The following is a 14804-nucleotide window of genomic DNA, read 5'->3' on the forward strand; positions in this document are numbered from 1 at the left end:
CAGCTGGGAAAGAGTTGTATCATTCAGGAAGAAGAGAAAAATGCTTTCAGGAGGACAAGAGTAGGTTCTGCTGCACAGCTCCAATATCACTCTAAATGCCCTCTTCTGCCCTCACCCATCTCTGGAGACGGACAATTCCATACTAACCATGGAACATTTTGTATATTCCTGTAGTATAGCACTTACTTGGAGAAGGAAACGGCAACCCACTCCAGTGTTCTTGCTTGGAGAATCCCAGGGACGGGGGAGCCTGGTGGGCTGCCATCTATGGGGTCACACAGAGTCGGACACGACTGAAGCGACTTTGCAGCAGTAGCAGCAGCATAGCACTTACTATCCTGCAGTGCAATGATTTGTCAACATATATGGGATTTCTCTGAGTACAGGGATTTTGTCCAATTCATCTCCATGTCCTCCTCTTATGTTTGGCACATCACATAATACATAAAACTGGGTGATTGAATTCATTTATTCAATTGATTAAGGAGCTAGGGTTTAGTGATATTAAATGAGTGCCCATCATCACCTAGAAAAAGGTGCAGCCAGAATTGAAACCCAGGTGTTTATCCCTGATAGCTCAGGACAGCACGGGATGGGGCAGAAAGGGTAAGGAGACCAGGAGCTGGTTATAAAGGGCCTTGTGCAAGCGGTCACTAAAGGTTACGTGATGGAAGGATCACTCTGGAAACCTGGAGGACAGAAGGCATGGAGACTGTTTAGAGGCTGTTTCGAGTAACCTGAGAGATGATGAACCCTCTGAACTCAGGCATGGCAGTGAGGATTGGTAGGAGATAATATATTTGAAGGAACTGAAGTAGTGAACTGACAGTACCTGCTGACTGGTTGGATGAAAGAGGTGGAGAGGAAGGAATCCAGGTGTTTCCCAGATTCTTGGGCAAGTAGGTAGATGACTGCATAACTTGTGTCCATTCAACAGATGAACAGGAATAGTTAAACAAAATATGCTATATACATGTATACAAGGGAATATTATTTAGCCTTAAAAAAGAATGAATTCTGGTACATGCCACAAAAATGGATGGATCTTGACAACACTATGCTAAGTGAAACAAGCCAGACAAAAGGACAAATCTTGTGTGATCCCACTTATACGTGGTGCCTAGAATAGCCAAACTCAGAGACAGAAAGTAGATCAGAGGTTATCAGGGACTGGGGGAGGGAGAAATTAACACACATACACCACTCTTCTTTAGATTTTATTCCCATATAGGTCATCACAGAGTATCGAGTAGAGTTCCTTGTGCTATACACTAGGTTTTTATTAGTTATCTATTTTACATATGGCAGTGTCTATGTGTCAATTACCACAATATTTTTAAAAATCCTTTCTGGTAGTCGAGTGATTTTTGCTGAGGCTATGCTATAAAAGGTGGCAAGAATACACAAAAGAACTATACAAAAAAAGATCCTGATGAAATTCCAGCTGAGCTATTTCAAATCCTAAAATATGATGCTGTAAAAATGCTGTAAAAAATATGCCACCAAATTTGGAAAGTGCAGCAGTGACCACAGGACTGGAAAAGGTCAGTTTTCATTCCAATCCCATAGAAAGGCAATGCTAAAGAATGTTCAAACTACCGCACAATTGCACTCATCTCACACACTAGCAAAGTAATATTGAAAATTCTCCAAGCGAGGCTTCAACAGTATGTGAATCGTGAACTTCCAGATTTCACTGGATTTAGAAAAGGCAGAGGAACCAGAGATCAAATTGCTACAATCCACTGGAGCATAGAAAAAGCAAGACAATTCCAGAAAAACATCTGCTTCATTCACTATGCCAAAGCCTTTGACTGTGGATCACAACAAACTGTGGAAAATTCTTAAAGAGATGGTAATACCAGACCACCTTTCCTGCCTCCTAAGAAATCTGTATGCAGGTCAAGAAGCAACAGTTAGAACCAGACATAGAACAACAGACTGGTTCAAAATTGAATGTGGACCACTGGAGAAGGTAATGGAAAACCACTTCAGTATTCTTGCCTTGAGAACCCCATGAACAGTATGAAAAGGCAAAATGATAGGATACTGAAAGACGAACTTCCCAAGTCAGTAAGTGCCCAATATGCTACTGGAGATCAGTGCAGACATAACTCCAAAAAGAATGAAGGGATAGAGCCAAAGCAAAAACAATACCCAGTTGTGGATGTGACTTGTGATAGAAACAAGGTCTGATGCTGTAAAAAGCAACATTGCATAGGAATCTGGAGTGTTACATCCACGAATCAAGGCAAATTGGAAGTGGTCAAACAGGAGATGGCAAGAGTGAACGCCAACATTCTAGGAATCAGCGAACTAAAATGGACTGGAATGCGTGAATTTAACTCAGATGACCATTATATCTACTACTGTGGGCAGGAATCCCTTAGAAGAAATGGAGTAGCCATCATGATCAACAAAAGAGTCCGAAATGCAGTATTTGGATGCAATCTCAAAAACGACAGAATGATCTCTGTTCATTTCCAAGGCAAACCATTCAGTATTATGGTAATCCAAGCCTATGCCCCAACCAGTAACGCTGAAGAAGCTGAAGTTGAACGGTTCTATGAAGACCTACAAGACCTTTTAGAACTAACACCCAAAAAAGATGTCCTTTTCATTATAGGGGACTGGAATGCAAAAGTAGGAAGTCAAGAAACACCTGAAGTAACAGGCAAATTTGGCCTTGGAATACACAATGAAGCAGGGCAAAGGCTAATAGAGTTTTGCCAAGAGAACGCACTGATCATAGCAAACACTCTCTTCCAACAACACAAGAGAAGACTTTACACATGGACATCACCAGATGGTCAACACCGAAATCAGATTGATTATATTCTTTTGCAGCCAAAGATGGAGAAGCTCTATACAGTCAGCAAAAACAAGACCAAGAACTGACTGTAACTCAGATAATGAAGTCCTTATTGCCAAATTTAGACTTAAATTGAAGAAAGTAGGGAAAACCACTACACCATTCAGGTATGACCTAAATCAAATCCCTTATGATTATACAGTAGAAGTGAGAAATAGATTTAAGGAACTAGATCTGATAGACAGAGTGCCTGATGAACTATGGACAGAGGTTCGTGACATTGTGTAGGAGACAGGGATCAAGGCCATCCCCAAGAAGAAGAAATGCAAAAAAGTAAAATGGCTGTCTGAGGAGGCCTTACAAATAGCTGTGAAAAGAAGAGAAGTGAAAAGAAAGGAGAAAAGGAAAGATATAAGCATCTGAATGCAGAGTTCCAAAGAATAGCAAGAAGAGATAAGAAAGCCTTCTTCAGCGATTAATGCAAAGAAATAGAGGAAAACAATAGAATGGGAAAGACTAGAGATCTCTTTAAGAAAATTAGAGATACCTAGGGAACATTTCATGCAAAGATGGGCTCAATAAAGGAAAGAAATGGTATGGATCTAACAGAAGAAGATATTAAGAAGAGGTGGCAAGAATACACATAAGAACGGCACAAAAAAGATCTTCACGACTGAGATACTCATGATGGTGTGATCACTCACCTAGAGCCAGACCTCCTGGAATGTGAAGTCAAGTGGGCCTTAGAAAGCATCACTACGAACAAAGCAAGTGGACATGTTGGAATTAAAGTTGAGCTCTTTCAGATCCTGAAAGATGATGCTGTGAAAGTGCTGCATTCAATATGCCAGCAAATTTGGAAAACTCAACAGTGGCCACAGGACTGGAAAAGGTCAGCTTTCATTCCAATCCTAAAGAAAGGCCATGCCAAAGGATGTTCAAACTACCGCACAATTGCACTCATCTCACATGCTAGTAAAGTAACGCTCAAAATTCTCCAAGCCAGGCTTCAGCAATACGTGAACCATGAACTTCCTGATGTTCAAGCAGGTTTTAGAAAAGGCAGAGGAACCAGAGACCAAATTGTCAACATCCGCTGGATCATGGAAAAAGCAAGACAGTTCCAGAAAAACATCTATTTCTGCTTTATTGACTATGCCAAAGCCTTTGACTGTGTGGATCACAATAAACTGTGGAACATTCTGAAAGAGACGGGAATACCAGACCACCTGACCTGCCCCTTGAGAAACCTGTATGCAGGTCCGGAAGCAACAGTTAGAACTGGACATGGAACAACAGACTGGTTCCAAATAGGAAAAGGAGTTTGTCAAGGCTGTATATTGTCACCCTGCTTATTTCACTTCTATGCAGAGTACATCATGCACAATGTCTAGCTGGATGAAGCACAAACTGGAATCAAGATTGCCAGGAGAAATATCAGTAACATCAGATATGCAGATGACACCACTGTTGTGGCAGAAAGAAAAGAACTAATGAGCCTCTTGATGAAAGTGAAAGAGGAGAGAGAAAAAGTTGGCTTAAAACTCAACATTCAGAAAACGAAGATCATGGCATCCGGTCTCATCACTTCATGGCAAATAGATGGGAAAACAAAGGAAACAGTAAGAAACTATTTTCTTGGGCTCCAAAATCACTACAGATGGTGACTGCAGCCATGAAAGAAAGCAAAAGATGCTTGCTCCCTGGAAGAAAAGCTATGACCAACCTAGATAACATATTAAAAAGCTGAGACATTACTTTGCTGACAAAGGTCCATTTAGTCAAAGCTATGGTTTTTCCAGTAGCCATGTATGGATGTGAGAGTTGGGCCATAAAGAAAGCTGAGCACCAAAGAATTGATGCTTTTGAACTATGGTGTTGGAGAAGACTCTTGAGAGTCCCTTGGACTGCAAGGAGTCCCAACCAGTCCATCCTAAAGGAGATCAGTCCTGAATATTCCCTGAAAGGACTGATGCTGAAGCTGAAGCTCCAGTACTTTGGCCACCTGATATGAAGAACGGACTCATTGAAAAAGACCCTGATGCTGGGAAAGATTGAAGGCAGGAGGAGAAGCGGATGACAGAGGATGAGATGGTTGGATGGCATGACCAACTCAATGGAAATGTGTCTGAGCAAGCTCTGGGAGTTGGTGATGGACAGGGAAGGCTGGCATGCTGTAGTCTATGGGGTGACAAAGAGTTGGACACAACAGAGCGATTGAACTGACTGAAGCTATAAAGTATACACTTGATTGTCTGAATCCTCATCATCACCACCGTTTCCAAGGTCTTTTCTGTGGTGCAGAGGAGACACCTGGAACCACATTTCCCAGAATTCCCTTCTCTCTGTGGGCCTAGATAAGAGTCACCAGTGTAAGATGCAAGGGTAGAGACCATTATTCTTCACTGGTTGTTGCAGGCAGATACACAGCCAGACTTGGAGTTTAAAGCAGCTTCCAGATGACTTTTTCTTCTTTTTAAAAATTTTTTTGTTTATTTGTTTATTTATAGCTGTGCTGAGCCTTTGTTGCAGCTCATGGGCCCTTTGTTGCTGTGTACAGGCTTTCTCTAGTAACAGCGAGTAGGGGCTGCTCTCTAGTTGCGGTGCTCGGGTTTCTCAAGGCAGCGTCTTCTCTTGTTGCAGATTATGGGTTCCAAGGTGCCCAAGCTCAGTATTTGTGACGAACAGGCTTGAGGCATCTTAGTTCCCAGAACAGGGATCGATCCTGTGTTTCCTGCATTGGCAGACAGATTCTTAACCACTGGACCACCAGGATAGCCCCCTGGGTGACTTTCTTAAGAATCACTCTCATTGGCTTTGCAAACTAAGATAGTTAGGTGAGCTTCCCATTTGTAGGGGCTTCCCTGATAGCTCAGTTGGTAAAGAATCCACCTGCAATGCAGAAGACCCCAGTTTGATTCCTGGGTCGGGAATATCCGCTGGAGAAGGGATAGGCTACCCTCTCCAGTATTCTTGGGCTTCCCTTGTGGCTCAGCTGGTAATGAATCCACCTGCAATGCAGGAGACCTGGGTTTGATCCCTGGGTTAGGAAGATCCCCTGGATAAGGGAAAAGGTACCCACTCCAGTATTCTGGCCTAAAGAATTCCATGGACTGTATAGTCCATGGGATCACAAAGAGTCGGACACAACTGAGCAACTTTCACTTTCCCATTTGTAGCCACTTACAGGTGAGTTTTTGAGAATCACTCCTTCTAGAACTAATTGAGATGGTCACTCCTTCAGCCCTTCCAACAGTTTTATCAACCTTTAATTTTCTACAATATAGTCTTTCACACTTGAAAAACTGAGTGGCTTCTGTTTTTCTGGCCAAACTAGAATAATACAGTACGTAGATGCAAGACACACCCATGCTTCCCTGTTTGATGATATTTTATAGTTTTAGTTTTTAAAATGTTTGGTTTGGTTGCAGGTATTTGTATATGTGTACATGTTAGGTGTACACATATGTGTGTGGAACCATTTTATTTTCTCTGTGTATTTGCAAAACACATAGGGCCAACATAGAAAAAAGTAAATAAATAAAACCTCTTGTGAAAAAAATTACACTTAAAAAAGAAAGGCCTGCAAGGGATTAGTGCCTTAGCTCCTCAGTGTTATAGCAACTCTGATTGGTCCAAGGAAGTAAACAGACATTGGGAGGCTATAATAGGAGGAAAGACAATGAGAAATCACCGAGGGAGAAGGCCTCGAAGTGGGCCTCGAGGGGGAACTGGAGACCAGGAAGTGGGTCTGGGTGGAGGGAACGGCCCCCACTGGTAGCCATAGGGTGGAGGTCATGGAGGGCCAGTGTATCCATCCGTTAGGGGGCATCAGTAGAGGAGGTCCATGCATACCATGCGGAGGCATAGGACTGGGAGACCCACAGTAGAGCCAAACAGAGGCCCCTGGCGGGGGTGGGGCATGCTCATGAGAAGATGTCAAGGGTGACGCATCCCAGGTGGTGGTTGGGGTGATGGCTGCCCTCCAGAGCCAGGGGGCCCAGCATGGGGCTGTCCCAAGCCGTGAGGGCTGTGGTGGACCAGCTGCATCTGAGACATCTCTAGATGGAGCATCCCACCCAGTGGGAATGGGTGAGGATGTGAGTGTCCATGTCCAGGATGTCCAGCCCCTGGGGTTCCCGCTGATGGGGGACCATGTCCTCCAGCCCCAGGAGGCATAGGTGGGGGGGCATGACTGGGGATATCCTGAGTGGAAGGGCTCCAGGAGGCGGTACTGGGGGTGGGACAGAGCCAGAAGGAGGCATGCATGGAGGAGGAAGCCCAGACCTCAAAGATGATACCACAGGATTGGACGCAGAGGGTGGAGGTGGTGCATCGGCAAACAGCTGATGAGGGTCGTCAGCCTGGGAGAGTGGTTCTGTGCTGCCACAAGTCGTTCAGCTGCTGAGCCATGGCACTCGCCCTTGGAGTCCTTCTGTGTCCTCCCACAGTGATGGGGAGGTTATAGAGGTACTGCCCATTCATGGCTCAGTCGCTGGATCCAAAGCGTTGAATGAAACTGAACTAATAAAGGCATGACCTTCGGAGTTGCCTGTGTCAGGGTCCCACATAACCTTGGGAGTTTGCAAGATGAACCCATAGGCACTTAAAGTATCATAAAGCAACTTGTCATGGATCTCTGGGTCCAGGTTCCCAATGAAAATGTTGGCCCCCACATCCAAGTTTTTGCTGTGAGCTGATGCCTTCTTCACTTGTATTGGCTTCCCATAGAGTTTGATCATGTTCATGATGTTTATGGCTGAGTCAGCATCTTCCTCACCTAAGAATTCCACAAAGCCATAGCCTTGGTGCTGACCAGTGACTCTATCCTTTGGCATGTGGATGTTGACTACTGGCCTTGCCTGGAGAGAGAGTTCTCACAGCAGTGGTTTACTAACCTTCTCATCAAGGCCCTCCTTGTGGCATCCTTGGTTCCACTTAGACAGAGATTGGCCTAGTGGCCATGGTGGAAAAGCTCCCGCTGCCTCCCATTTCAATATTTTTTAAGTTTTTTAAAATATATAAACCACTTTTAAAGTCTTTATTGAATGTGATACAATATTGCTTCTGTTTTATATTTTGATTTTTTTGCCTGCAAGGCATGTGGGATTTTAGTTCCCTGACCAGGGATTGAACCAACATCCCTTGCATTGAAACATAAAATCTTAACCAGTGGACCACTAGGGAAGTCCCTAGGAGCCATTTTAAATAATTGTATACGGAGTGACACTTCACACTAAATACTTCAACATACATCTCCTAAGAATAAGCACACTGGACATAAACAGAATACCACTATCACACTATGAAGGTTAACATAATTCTTCAATATCATCTCATGTACACCACATATTCCAAGTTTTCCCAGTTCTCTCCAAATGGCTTTTATAGCTGTTTTCTCTCTCTCTGTCTTTTTTTAAAATTCAGGATCCGACACACTTCCTCAGGTTGTTATGTCTCTGTCATTCTCTTTACATTAAGAACAGTATTCACCAGCCCAGACACGGACTTCTTTTGAAGAGTCCAGAGAAGATGATATGAATTTAACTAACTTCCTCATCATTAGATTCAGGTTAAACATTTTTGTTCAGGTCTTTGGATTCAAAACCCAATACCCTAAAAGTTCTTACTTATAGAAGAAAACAGCTACTATATGTGAATGGAATACTGTAATTTTTCTAAATTGCTATTTTGCAACCCTCAGGGAATATTTGATTCAGGCAAGGTTCATCAATAAATGCTAAAACCATTAAATGAAACATTATTGAGGAAAGGAATACATACATGCCTTCCCCACAGATTATGTATCAATCACTAAACTTTACTTTTGTAGTGGGGAGAAATCTGGTGGGTTATCTTAAACAAGTGATCATATTTAACATCATCAAATAGTGGGACAAGCAGATATTTTGATAATACAACAAGGAGAGTCAGATAACACTATGAAGTGTCTTAAACCAGATTATTTCCACAAAACTTGTTTGTTTCCTTGTCTTCACTGTTTTCCTGTTGCATAGCGTGTGTGTGCTTAGTCACTCCGTTGTGTCTGACTCTTTGTGATCCCATGAACTGCACCCTGCCAGGCTCCTCTGTCCATGGAATTCTCCAGGCAAGATACCAGAGTGGGTTGCCATTCCCTTCTCCAGGGGATCCTCCCAACCCAGGGACTGAACCCAGGCCTCCCATATTGCAGGCAGATTCTTTACTGTCTGAGCCACCAGGGCTAGCTGGGTTTCACAGACATCTGCACTTTTGGAAAAGAGTTAGCCATCTGTTTTTTTTTTTTTTTCCCTCCAGTCCAATAATTGACAACATAACCTGGATGTAGAGTTAAAAAAAAATAATGTATATTTATAAAGATGAAAAGGTACCTTGTTCTTGGACTTCCTTGGCGGTACAGTGGATAAGAATCCATTTTGCAATGCAGGGGATACGGGTTCGATCCCTGATCCAGAGAGATCCCACATGCCGTGGGGCAACTAAGTCCATATGCCACAACTACTGAGCCTGTGCTCTTGGAGCCCATGAATCGCAACAACTGAAGCCTGCATACCCTGGAGCCCATGCTTTATAGCAAGAGAAGCCACTACAGTGAGAAGCCCACACACCACCACGAGAGAGTAGTCCCTAGTCTCTGCACCTAGAGCAAGGCTGCGTGCAGCAACCAAGACCCAGAGCAGCCAAAATAAATAAAATAAAAATAAATAAATATTAAGAGGCATGAAGAACAGAGTTTGAAGACCCAATATATTCCTACTAGGATTTCTGCACAGGTAACACAAACACTTTAGAACAGGCAATATTCAAAAGATGATGACTGAGAAATTTTGAAAATTGAAGAAAGTTGTGATCTGAATCATCATATATAAGAAGCATCCTGAGTCTTGAGTAGGATTAAAATTAAATTAAAACAAATAAAATTAAGACACAGTATAATGAATCTGCAGAATATCAAAGACAAAGTATCTTAAAACCAGCCAAAGAGAAAAGACTAATTATCTACAAATGAAAATTATTAAACTCTCAGCTGGCTTATCAGCAATATATTTTCAAAGGACTGAGGTAAATGAATGGCCAACTAAGAATCATACTCAAGTAAACCGTTATTCAAGGGTAACAGGTTAATTTCAGAGAAGGACTTTTATCACTGACAGATCTTCATTCAAAGAACTACTCAGGGACTTCCCTGGTGGCTCAGTGTAAAGAATCTGCCTGCCAATTCAGGAGACATGGGTTTGATCCCTGATCTGGCAAGATCCCACATGCTGCAGAGCAGCTAAGCCCATACGCCACAACTACTGAGCCGGTGCTCTGGAGCCCAAGAACTACAACTACTGAGCCCACGCGCTGCAACTCCTGAAGCCCACTTGCCCTAAAGTCTGTGCTCCACAAAAAGAGAAGCCACCGCAATGAGAAACCAGTGCACCGCAACTAGAGAAAAGCCCATGCAGCAGTGAAGACCAAGACTAGCCATAAATAAATAAAAATGTTTTTAGAAAGAACTACTCAGGATCTGAAATGGAAACAGACCCAGAGAGAAGTGGGATACAGGTAACATGGAAGCAATAAACAATGAAATTAATAACTGTTTAGGTAAATTAAAAAAGCATTAGTGATTTTACATGTATTTATATAAATATGCATATGTATATATTTAAACATACATATAGTTAACCAACTTGAGATGAGTCTTTTATAACTAAAAATTGGCAAAATATTAGAAATTTCATATAGTTCAACCTAACATAAAACATTTTTATGGGACTTCCCTGGTGGTTCAGCGGCTAACACTCTGTTCTCAATGCAGGAGGCCCAAGTTCGATTCCTGGTCAGGGAACTAGACCACACGCCGCAACTAAGACCTGGTGTAGTCAAATAAGTAAGTAAACGTATAAAATTTTTTAAAACACATTTTTATGAGTAGTTTTGTCTCTCTTATTCACTGTTGTATTTCCAGTGCTCAGAACACCTCTTGCCACATGGCAGGGAGCCTCAATAAATATTATCGATGAAGGGACTGCTTAAAAGGAGGTGTTGGAAAGAACAAAGAAAATATTAGACCAAAGTAGTGTGGAAAGCGGGAAAGGAGAGGTCAAAGTGAAAGCTTTCTGCAGTCTTTGCATTATTCAGAAAAAAGATAAGAATATTGATTATCTTTAGACTTTGTTAAGTCAAACAGAAAGATTAAAATTTCAAGGACAACCCATTAAAGAATACAAAGAAGAGATAACTTTCAAACTAGCATATGGGAAAAAGAGGCTAAAGAACATCAGATTGACTTCCAGTAAAGGCTGATGGATTGATTACATGCATTAGTCTCTGCTCTTTTCTCAAATCCCAATAAAATGTCACAGAAGTGCACTTTAAAAAAAAAAAAGCATAAACCCACAAAGAGAATAAGAGACAAAAAAAGGAATTTTGGAAGCTGGAAGACCTGTAGATAGTCAGATGATAATAACTGAACACACCTGAGAAGATGGATTTTGAAGCAGCAGTGGAGAAAGTTCAGGAAATCCCCAGATCTGTATCACTAAACTCCTGAAAGCTCAGTCATTAGCAGCCACAGATTCTTTTCAGCTGGGTTACTGTCCTTCCCCCAAAGCAGCAGGAAGCCAGAGGTTTATTCTCTGGAAAGAGTGAAAGAGCAGGTCTCTGGCCTGGGGAAAACGAGATATTCTTGTGGCCAGGATTTCCATACCTAAAAACAGAGGATTTAAGTAAAACTTTATATATTGAGTTATAAGACTCCTCTCTCCACACACTATCCTTCCTTTTGGCCAAAATGTTGGCCTGTTTGGCTAAAGCTAAACAGAAGGGAGACTGGAACATTCTCCCTGTGTAATTAGACTAAGCCAATAAAATATTAATAGGCCTAAAGACACACTAGAGGGGTTTTGTGGTCAAGATGAAACACTATTAAGTAACCCATGGACTCAAGGCTTCACATCAGCTTCATTTTTTCTCTTCTAATTTACCATGAAATTTTTCTAACATATAGAAAACTTGAAAGAACAGTACAATGATCACCCTAATACTCTCCATCTAGGCCCAGTAATTGTTAACATTTTGCCATATTGACTTCCTCTCTCTATGAATGTATTTTATATGTATGCTTAACCCTTTGGAAGTTGCAGGTAGCATGTGCTTTTCCTGTAAACAACTTCAGCTTGCATATTCTAAAAATTAAGGACACTCTCCTACAAAGCCATGATACTCTTATCATACCTAGGAAAATTAATAATAATTCCATAATACCATTGGATATACAGTCTATGCTCAAATTTTCCCATTTTTCATTTAATAAGCTTTTTATTATTGCTTTATTATTTTCTCAGTCAAGATCCAATTAAGGGGGCGGGGAGGGATAAATTAGGGTTTGGGGATTAACATACACATACCTATGCTATGCTATGCTATGCTAAGCCACTTCAGTCGTGTCCGACTCTGTGTGACCCCATAGACAGTAGCCTACCAGGCTCCCCCGTCCCTGGGATTCTCCAGGCAAGAACACTGGAGTGGGTTGCCATTTCCTTCTCCAATGCATGAAAGTGAAAAGTGAAAGTGAAGTCACTCAGTCGTGTCTGACTCTTAGCAACCCCATGGACTGTAGCCTACCAGGCTGCTCCATCCATGGGATTTTCCAGGCAAGAGTACTGGAGTGGGGTGCCATTGCCTTCTCCGTACACATATCTACTATATGTAAAATAGATATCAAGGACCTACTGTCAACAGGGAACTCAACTCAATATTCTGTAATAATGTACATGGGGAAAAAATCTGAAAAAGCATGGATAAATGTATATATATATATATATATATATATATATATATATATAACTGAATCAGTTTGTTGTATACCTGAAACCAACACAATATTGGAAATCAACTATACTCTAATGTAAAATAAAAATTAAAAAAGAAGATTCAGTCAAGCTTCATGCATTGCCCCTGGTTGTCACTAGTCTTCAGTCTTCACTAAATTATTCCCACATTTTAAAAAATGACGTTGACTATTTGAAAAGACCAAGCCAGTTGTCTTGTAGAATGTCTCATATTCTTAAACTGTCTGATGGTTTCTTTGTAGTGTCATTAACCTTGTTTCTCTGTCTTCTGTATTTCCCATCAATTGGAATCCAACTAAAGACTCAGTTATGTTCAGGCTGTGTTTAAAGTATTTCTGACAAGAATGTGCTAAAGAGAAGGCAGGAACTTTACATTAGATCTCATCCGGAGAAACACAGTGTCCAGGTGTCCACTGTTAGTGATCCTGTTTCATCACTTGTCAAGATGGTGACTAGGAGGGCTCTTAGTTGTGAAGACATGCTGTTTTCCTTTGTCATTAACATATGATCCCTTGGCACTCTGTTGTTCCTTGGCAACCTGATGAATTAGCATACATTCAAGATCTTTCTTTGAAATGATTATTTCATTGGAGGAGCTGCAAAATGGTGACTTTCTACCATTTATTCTACATGTGTTAGCTGACATTCTATAAAGAAAAGCTCTCCCTTATCAATGGGGGTGAACTACAGTTCTTCCTGAACATCAGGGCAAATGCTTAACTATTTCCTTTGGTCAATTTATAGAAGAAAGTGAAAGTCACTCAGTCATGTCCAACTCTTTTCAAGCCCATGGACTATACAGTCCATGGACTTCCCCAGGCCAGAATACTGGAGTGGGTAGCTTTTCCCTTCTCCAGGGGATCTTCCCAATCCAGGGACTGAACCCAGGCCTCCCACACTGCAGGCGGATTCTTTACCAGCTGAGCCACAAGGGAAGCCCAAAGGAAATGTTTAAATATTCTCCTCAGTGGTGGTAAATTAAATTTTATCTTTATCTTTTGGTTGTCACTTTGGACTCAAGGAATTATTTTCTTTTTCAATTTTTGTGACAATTCACAGTCATTACAATACAGTAAAGCCACATTTGATGCTCAATCTCTTCTTAGAAATTTGGCTAGTGTGAGCCCTTTCAAGCTCCTCCTATGTTCTTTTAACACATCCCATTTATAAGTCAGGATTCTTTAGAGAAACAGGACCAATATCTAAAGAGATTTATTATCAGGGATGCTGAGAAATCCCACAATCTGCTATCTGTAAGCTGGAGATACAGGAAAGCTGGTCTAAACTCAAAGGTCCAAGAACCAAGGGAGCCAAGAGTATAAGCCCTGGGATGAACTCAAAATCCCAAGAAAAGGAGATAGGGTGGGGGTGCTGATTGTGTTAATCCCCAGTCCAGAGTCCAAAGGCCAGGAGCTCCAGTGTACAAGAGCTGGAGAAGGTTAAAGTTCCAGCTCAAGCAGAGAGATGGAATTTGCCCTTCCTCTGCTTTTTTGTTTTATTCATACCCTTCAGTGATTGGATGATGGAGTCTTCTCTGGTGGTCCAGTGGCTAAGACTCTGCGCTCCTAATGGGGGAGACCTGGTCTGGGATATTAGATCCCACATGCTGCAACTAAGATCAAAGCTCCTGAGTGCTACAACTAAGACTCAGTGCAGTCAAATAAATGCTTAAGTATTTTTTTTAAAAGACTGGATGATGCCTACCCACATTGGGGAGGGAATCTTCTTTATTTACTCCACCAGGTCAAATGCTAGTCTCTTTCAGAGACAGCCCTACAGACGCATCCAGAAACAATGTTTACCAGCTATCTGAGCATTCTTCAGCCAGTCAGGTTGACACTTTGAATGCTTCCTTGATTTCTGATGCAACGAGATTTCCCAAGCTCACCTTGTCCTTAGTTTGCCCCAGGTCTGGATCAGCCATTTCTGCAAGGGACTTGGTTTGTTTTAGTGAAAAATGGTATTTATGAACCAGGTTCCAGTGCTTAGCATAGTGTGCTCATTGCCATTGGGTTGTCTTTGCTTGTAGACTCTTGTAGTTAATGAAAGGTATGTGATATAGGAAAAAATTGATGACTTCATATAGATATTTATAATTCAAGTTTTTAATTGCAGGATCTTTCTTTTAAAAGATTGTTTTATTCCTTTTC

The 14804-nt window shown here is 41.6% G+C and overlaps 1 pseudogene; it reads right to left on the minus strand.

The window, feature by feature from the left end:
* Positions 1–3879: 3879 nt before the first annotated feature.
* On the minus strand, positions 3880–14578 carry LOC786851 (splicing factor 3B subunit 4-like; annotated as a pseudogene).
* Between the last annotated feature and the right edge of the window lie 226 nt (positions 14579–14804).

The sequence above is a fragment of the Bos taurus genome, chromosome 15 (assembly GCF_002263795.3).
Source record: "Bos taurus isolate L1 Dominette 01449 registration number 42190680 breed Hereford chromosome 15, ARS-UCD2.0, whole genome shotgun sequence".
Taxonomy (NCBI): domain Eukaryota; kingdom Metazoa; phylum Chordata; class Mammalia; order Artiodactyla; family Bovidae; genus Bos; species Bos taurus.